Below are 7,529 nucleotides of genomic sequence, written 5' to 3' on the forward strand. Positions count from 1 at the left end.
GCCATACCCTCCTGTCCCATCCATCTTCCCCTTCACGCCGCCGCCAGCCCACTTGGTCTCCTCCTCGTCTTCCCCACCGAGCCAACCACCATCCATCTCAAATCCACCTCCCTCCAACCGCAGCCTCCGACCGCCTCCCGTGTTTTCCGCGCCACCCAAATCCCCAGTAGCCCCAAGCCGGTCAAAGCCAGACCTCACCCCAGTGAGCATCTCGTCCAGGAGCTCTTTTTCCGTGCGCCTCCTCCTTGCTCAGCTCCTCCATGCCCCACCTCGCCTCAATCCAGCAGCACGGCAGCTCCCCAGCGTCTGCAACATTCCTCCTCGCTCCATCCCGAGCGGGACAGGCAGGCCCTTCTGTAGTTCGCGAGGCACCGGCCTCCTCAGCTCCTCCGGCCCTGCAACAACGTCGCCGGAGTACCGAACCAGGATGGCCCTTCTGCAATTCGTCATCACCGGAGCATCCCTCCTCCAGCAGGAACTGCTCACCGCCCCTCTCCTTCCCTTCCTTCTTCTTCTCTGGTCCTCACCTCTCACCTCTCTTCCCAGGAGCGCCAACGTCCGCAACCACAACCCCGAGCGCCTCTTCCGCTCGCGCCACCTCCTAGAGCTCCAAGTCTGTTGCCCTGCCTCCGCTTCGATCCGACACGGGATGGGACCCCGGCGACCTCCCGCATCCGGATCCGGCCTCCCATCCCCTACGCCCGAGCTCCCCTAAACTGAGGCCGTCGTACTCGACCACGCCAAGTCCCTTGCTGCGCCGCTCCTCTATTTCATTCAAGCAGAGGAGCTCGAACCGCGCACCCGCTCTGTTGACCCGTCGCCCTGCTAACTGGGCCAATCCAGCCGCAGCGCTCCGAGGCCCAGCAACCGGCCTGCCTCTGCTTTCCAGATCTGGGCCGAAGCCCATGGTGAGGCCCCAGCGGTGCCTCCGTTGTTTTTTTTCTATAGACCCAGCTTGCTTCAAATTCGGCCCGATAGGGTTTTTTCCCTGTTCTGCGATTTTGCTAATTTATCCAGAGACTGCAGTTTTGCAGAAACCCCCCCTAAGTTTCATGCATATCCTAACTCATCAACCCTGCATCACTTGTAAAAACATTATATATGTAAAATGCTTAGTTTTTCATCTAGTTTCATAATATGCAACTTTCAACCATGATAAAAAATGATTAAAATGATGTTTGTGTTTATTTTGCATAATGACATGTTAAAATGCTTCATTTCATAACTAATTAACCGTAGCTCCAAACTTAACAAACTTTATATGTAAATGGGGTGGAAAAATGCCTATTTTAACATGGTGGCTTTACTTTGCATGTTTAATAACTCTAAAATTGTGTTTAGGGCAGAACAGTACCAAATTCGAATATTGCACATGGGGATTTTCCGGATTTGTTGTTTGTTATATCCGGCCTCATTTAAACTTTCCTAGATAGGTAGTTTTCATTCGCTTCACCCCTTGCCATGCTAACCAACATTTAATTGTGTTGAGTACATAAACAAGATCGAACTAAATAATCCAATGTGGTTTTCTGGCAATATGCAACTCGTTGCATATTGAGCTCCACTTAACTTGTAGTTTTGCTTGTGCACTTTGACATGCCATGCCTCTTTAAACCGGACATGCATCATACTTGGTTGTGCATCATGCCATGTTTATGTGATGGTTGTTTACTATGTTGTTTGCTTCTTTCCGGTGTTGCTTCTCGGGTTAGTTCTGATAATGTCGCATTTGTGAGGATCCATTCGACTACGTCCGTTTGGCTTCATCATGGACTCGTTCTTCTTCCTTGCAGAATTTCAGGCAAGATGACCATACCCTCGTAATCACTTCTATCTTTTCTTGCTAGTTGCTCGCTCTATTGCTATGTCGCGATACCTACCACTTGCTATTTCATGCCTCCCATATTGCCATGTCAAGCCTCTAACCCACCTTGTCCTAGCAAACCGTTGTTTGGCTATGTCACCGCTTTGCTCAGCCCCTCTTATAGCGTTGCTAGTTGCAGGTGAAGATGGAGTTTGTTCCATGTTGGAACATGTTTATTGTTGGGATATCATTATTATACCTTGTTTATTTTAATGCACCTATATACTTGGTAAAGGGTGGAAGGCTCGGCCTTATGCCTGGTGTTTTGTTCCACTCTTGCCGCCCTAGTTTCCGTCATACCGGTGTTATGTTCCTTGATTTTGCATTCCTTACATGGTTGGGTTATAATGGGAACCCCTTGACAGTTCGCCTTGAATAAAACTCCTCCAGCAAGGCCCAACCTTGGTTTTACCATTTGCCACCTAAGCCTTTTTCCCTTGGGTTCTGCAGACTCAAGGGTCATCTTTATTTTAAACCCCCCGGGCCAGTGCTCCTCTGAGTGTTAGTCCAAAATAGAGCCCCTTGCAGCGCCACCTCGAGGAAACTTGAGGGTTGGTTTTAGTTGTACGGATTGCTTATCAGGTGTGCCTTAAGAACGAGATATGTGCAGCTCCTATCGGGATTTGTTGGCACATTCGAGTGGCTTTGCTGGTCTTGTTTTACCATTGTTGAAATGTCTTGTAACCGCGATTCCGAGTCTGATCGGGTCGTCCTGGGAGAAGGAATATCCTTCGTTGACCGTGAGAGCTTGTGATGGGCTAAGTTGGGACACCCCTGCAGGGTTTTGAACTTCCGAAAGCCATGCCCGTGGTTATGGGCAGATGGGAATTTGTTAATATCCGGTTGTAGAAAACTTGACACTTAACTTAATTAAAATGCATCAACCACGTGTGTAGCTGTGATGGTCTCTTTCCGGCGGAGTCCGGGAAGTGAACACGGTTCTTGTGTTATGCTTGAACATAAATAGACTCAGGATCACTTCTCGGTCATTTCTAGTTCATGACCGTGCTTTGCTTCTCTTGCTCTCATTTGCATAAGTTAGCCACCATATATGCTAGTGCTTGCTGCAGCTCCACCTCACCACCTTTTCCTACCCATAAGCTTAAATAGTCTTGATCGCGAGGGTTGAGATTGCTGAGTCCCCGTGGCTCACAGATACTTCCAAATAGTTGCAGGTGCCGATGATACCAGTGTTGGTGACGCAACCCAGCTCAAGTGGGAGCTCGATGAAGATCGTGTTCGTTGTGTTGTTTCGTTTCCAGTTGATCAGTAGTCGAGCCCAGTTGGGGCGATCGGGGATCTAGCATTAGGGGTGGTCTTCTTTTATTTTGGTTCCGTAGTAGGACCTTGATTGTATTCTGGATGATGTAATGCTATATTTATGTATTGTGTGAAGTGGCGATTGTAAGCCAACTCTTTATCCCTTTCTTATTCAGTACATGGGATGTGTAAAGATTACCCCTCTTGCGACATGCCTACTATGCGGTTATGACTCTAAGTCGTGCTCCGACACGTGGCAGATATAGCCGCATCTTGGGTGTTACAAGTTGGTATCAGAGCCTTCCCCGACTTAGGAGCCCCCTGCTTGAACGAATCGCTGATGTTGTTGAGTCTAGAAAAAATGTTTTGAGTCTTATAGGATTATATATATCAGAGAGTAGGATTCTTTTTACTCCCCAGTCCCTTCGTCGCTCTGGTGAGGCCTCCTGACGTAGAGTTTTGACTCTTCTCTCCTCAAATTTCACTATTTTTTTAGGATCACGCGGGTATCTTGGAATCGTTCCGATGGTTTTGTGACGAGAACATTGTTCTTGGTACCTCCTGACATTTAGGGGTTGTGGCAGTGTCCCGGGGAGTTGAGCTCCGAGGTGTTGTCGTCACAATTTTATCGTTGCAGTTCTGGAATACCAGAGTTTTCGCCAACATCGAAAATCTCCTTTATGCAGTTGTTGGTGAGATAACCTCGACGCCACCCAGTACTGGGGCGGGAGTTCGGGAGTATTGCCATAACTCGTATAATGGATGCTTTTTGAAGGTTGAGGTAAATGATTTCCTAAGGTTTCTTGGTTATGTGTTGAAGGATGGATACAACTGGATGTAGGATTTGCTAGTTTTGGATGAGATATTATGCTTCCCCTGTATCCCCAACACCTGATTGCATAACTAGAAAGTTTCGGGAGTTTATAAGTGGGAATTCAAGTATATCGTAGAATATCTTTCCAACAGACACATGATACGATATGGGATCTATCATGTGTTTGTTCCCGTCTTATTCTGCAAGCCAATCCTTTGTTTTGTTTTGAGTTGTGGTATTCGAGTTGCTTCAAAGTCAAGTGCTGATTCCATTCCTTGCATAAACGGTGTTCTCATATTTCTATGTGAATACTAATCCTTCATGATAATCAATATTGTCATGTCAATCCTCTTTCAACCGGCGTGTTTTTCTCTCCAAGTGGATCCGATCATTTTCAACATCCGCAAGATCACCTCTCGGTTTCCCCAAGTTGTTCGCTTCATCTATCCCCAAGTTGGCTTTGTTTTACCCACCCTCCCACCCTTTTTTCTTCAAGGACTCAGATTTCTTAATCGAGTATCCATCTTATGGATGTGAAGTCTCTCCATTCTTTTCCGTCAATGTTCTTATCCGGTGATTCTCAGGAAGATTCTAATGGAGATTCAAGCTCATCATTTTCATTCTTTTCTTCTCCGGTGGATTCAAGTCAAGCCTTGTCGTTCACATTCTTTTCCTCGTTTCAAATGCTTTTCCCATGCCGGTGCGCCTCATAATCATTCCCCGCTTGCTATTCAATTGTTCCGGAGTGCTGAAGATATCTCAAAGATTCATGTTTCCACTCTGCATTCGTTCAAGATCTTTCGAGGATGTTATCTCATTCAAGTCATTTAATTCAACCGGTGCAATCTCTCTTTTAAATCTCTTCAACGGCGTTTCTTTTGAGTGGGCCCTAAGCTACATGTATTTTCCCAGGATCTTACCTAACTCTTCTAATTTTCCCGGAGTTATTCTAAAATTCATTTCAAAGTTTGACGTAAGAATGATTGGTCATCAGTCAAATGCCTTCTTCCAAGATCTTTCACATTCTTTTCATCATTGGTTCAACCTTTCTAATTTCCATTCCGGAGTGCCTCAACAATTCATGGAGGAGTTTCTCATCGTCATTCTCAACATTTGAAGACCGAAGAAGAGTATTTCCTCTAAATCTTGGTCCGTTCTCTCGAAGATTCGTGGTTCTAGTTTGAGGCCATCTCTCATAATTATTTTTGATTGTGAGAATTCTTTTCACCCATTCGGAGAATTTCATGAGTTGTTTCCATTGCTTCCCTCCGAAGGCCATCTTTTCAAATATTATTCATTCTAGCTTTTAGCTCCCGTTCTCCAAATCATACAGGTGCGTCATTCAAATATTCTCTAATAAGTTCGTGATCTATTCGCCCTCATGTATCAAATTCCGTCAAGTATCTTCATTTGTTCTTTAATTCTTTACGGTGTTTTCTTATCTTTACTTCGTTCATTTCCAATTCTTACGATGGTTCGTTCAAGATTTCTCTTCCTTCTTTATCATATTAATTTATCCGTTGTTCAGTCCTACCGGTGGTTCATTGAAGACCTTCCCAAGTTTGCGCAATATCTATCTTAATCTTTTTTACGAGAATAAGTAGTATGCAAATCTGTTGCTTGTCATCAATCTATATTGGTGAAGGATACACATAACATAATTCTTATTCTTGTTCATCCAAGTGATTAATTCCGTATTTCGGAGGTTCATCAAAATTCTTGAGTTCATTTGTTCATTTTTTCTTACTGGAGTTCTTCATGGAGGTTTTACATGGTGGTTCATCAAAGATTTAATTCCTTCTCGAAGTGCTCATCAAGATTCTTTTCATAGGAGCTCTAGTATTCTTCATCTTGCATTCCGAAGTGCAGTTCTTCCTATCTTATCTTTTGAGGCGGTGTTATGTCATTCTTGATAATTTCCCTTCGTGTTTCATGATTCACAAGTTTTCAAGAATGAGGTAGTTTAAATCCATTAATCTCTTCATTGGAGTTATCTTGGGTTATATTTCACCTAAAGCTTTCCTAACGATTCTTGATATTTATGGTGCTTATAAATGACCCAAGTTCTTCTTTTATCCTCCCGGTGAAATAAGTTTCTCGTCTCCTTGTTCATCTCAATCCAATCTATTGTTTTTCGTTAGTGGCATAATTTCACCTCAAAATTTCGAGATGTTTTCTATAAGCCCACAACAAGCTTACTCTTTTCGTTGTTGGATTTCCAACAACTCCGTTCGACCCTTCTCCTAAAGATATTTTTTCAAGCTCATTTGAGGTAGAAGATGTTGTTTTCTTCTCCGTTCCTTTAATTCCATTCTTGTATTTCTTCCAGAGGCATTGTGATGTTGCTCTCTTCACTCATCATCTCGGATTGTGAGGACCATGTTCTTTTCGTGCTTATCTATTCAACCGGAGTGTTGTGCCCTCTTTTCGAGTTCTCTCATTCTGTCAAGTTTTGCCTCTTTTCTACCGGAGTGCTATCTAAATTCTTTCTTACCCATTGTGCCATTCTTTCAATAGTTCCGGAGGCAGTGTGTTGATTTCATCAAGTGTCCTCTCATCTTGTCAAGTTCATGATTCTAAGTCCTTTCATTTTTACAGTCGGAGTGCTGCCCAAATTATATCACTCTTATTCCTTCTCTATCTTGTTTAACCGGAGTGTTGTGTCTATCATTCGTCTTCTAACCGGACTCTCATCCAAATGCTTTCATTTTGCCAAGCTCATATTATTTACCTTCTATTTCCAACAGGGGTGTTGTCAAAATTGACCTTTATTGTTCCTTGTTCCCCTTTTCTAACGGAGTGTTTTCAACTTTGTTCATCTTTGTTGTATTCTTTCTTTCAATTTGTTCAACCTCTCAAGGTTCTTTGGTTTCTCTCGTTTGTCAAAGAAGCAACTTAGTTTTACCTCTTCTCTTCCTCTCCCGCTTCTCTCTGGTGCCATTCTAGATCTCAGGACGAGATCCTCTTGTAGTGGTGGAGTGTTGTGACGCCCCGAGACCGTTGCGCCAGGTGTCTTCCAGTTATTCGCTGGTGTTGCCTTGTCATTTGCTTGCGTGTTGCATCTTGCCATGTCATCATGTGCATTGCATCATCATGTTTTCAAAACTTGCATCCGTCCGGGTCTCCCCGTTCTCTCCGTTGTCCGTTCTGAGCCCAACCACACTTGCATGCGCCCGCGGCACCTCCAAAATATTATTTTTAAGGGGCTGAAAAATGTTCTCGGAATGGGTTGAAAGTTGGCGTGCGGTGTTGTTATGTTGTTATTAGGTCGCCTGCCAAGTTTCATCGCATTCGGAGTTCGTTTGATAGCCCAACGGATAACTATAGCGACAATATAGTCGGTCAAATCGTCGGACGTTTTTGGTCTCCGAAAACTGTTGTCGGGTTTTCCCTCTCTTTCCTCCCTAGACCGTCTTCATAGTTCACCACCTACCGCCAGGCCTAATCTAACCTCTCTTGTTAGCCCGCGGCCCTCCTCGCGCGCGCGTCCGAAAGTTGTCCCGGACCCGACCCGGGCAGTCGTCACCGTTGGATTCGGATCATCCCCAAACATCCCTAAAACATCTCCTTTTTCTTATTTGGACTCCCTAC

Source organism: Triticum aestivum, chromosome 7A (assembly GCF_018294505.1).
Source record: "Triticum aestivum cultivar Chinese Spring chromosome 7A, IWGSC CS RefSeq v2.1, whole genome shotgun sequence".
Taxonomy (NCBI): domain Eukaryota; kingdom Viridiplantae; phylum Streptophyta; class Magnoliopsida; order Poales; family Poaceae; genus Triticum; species Triticum aestivum.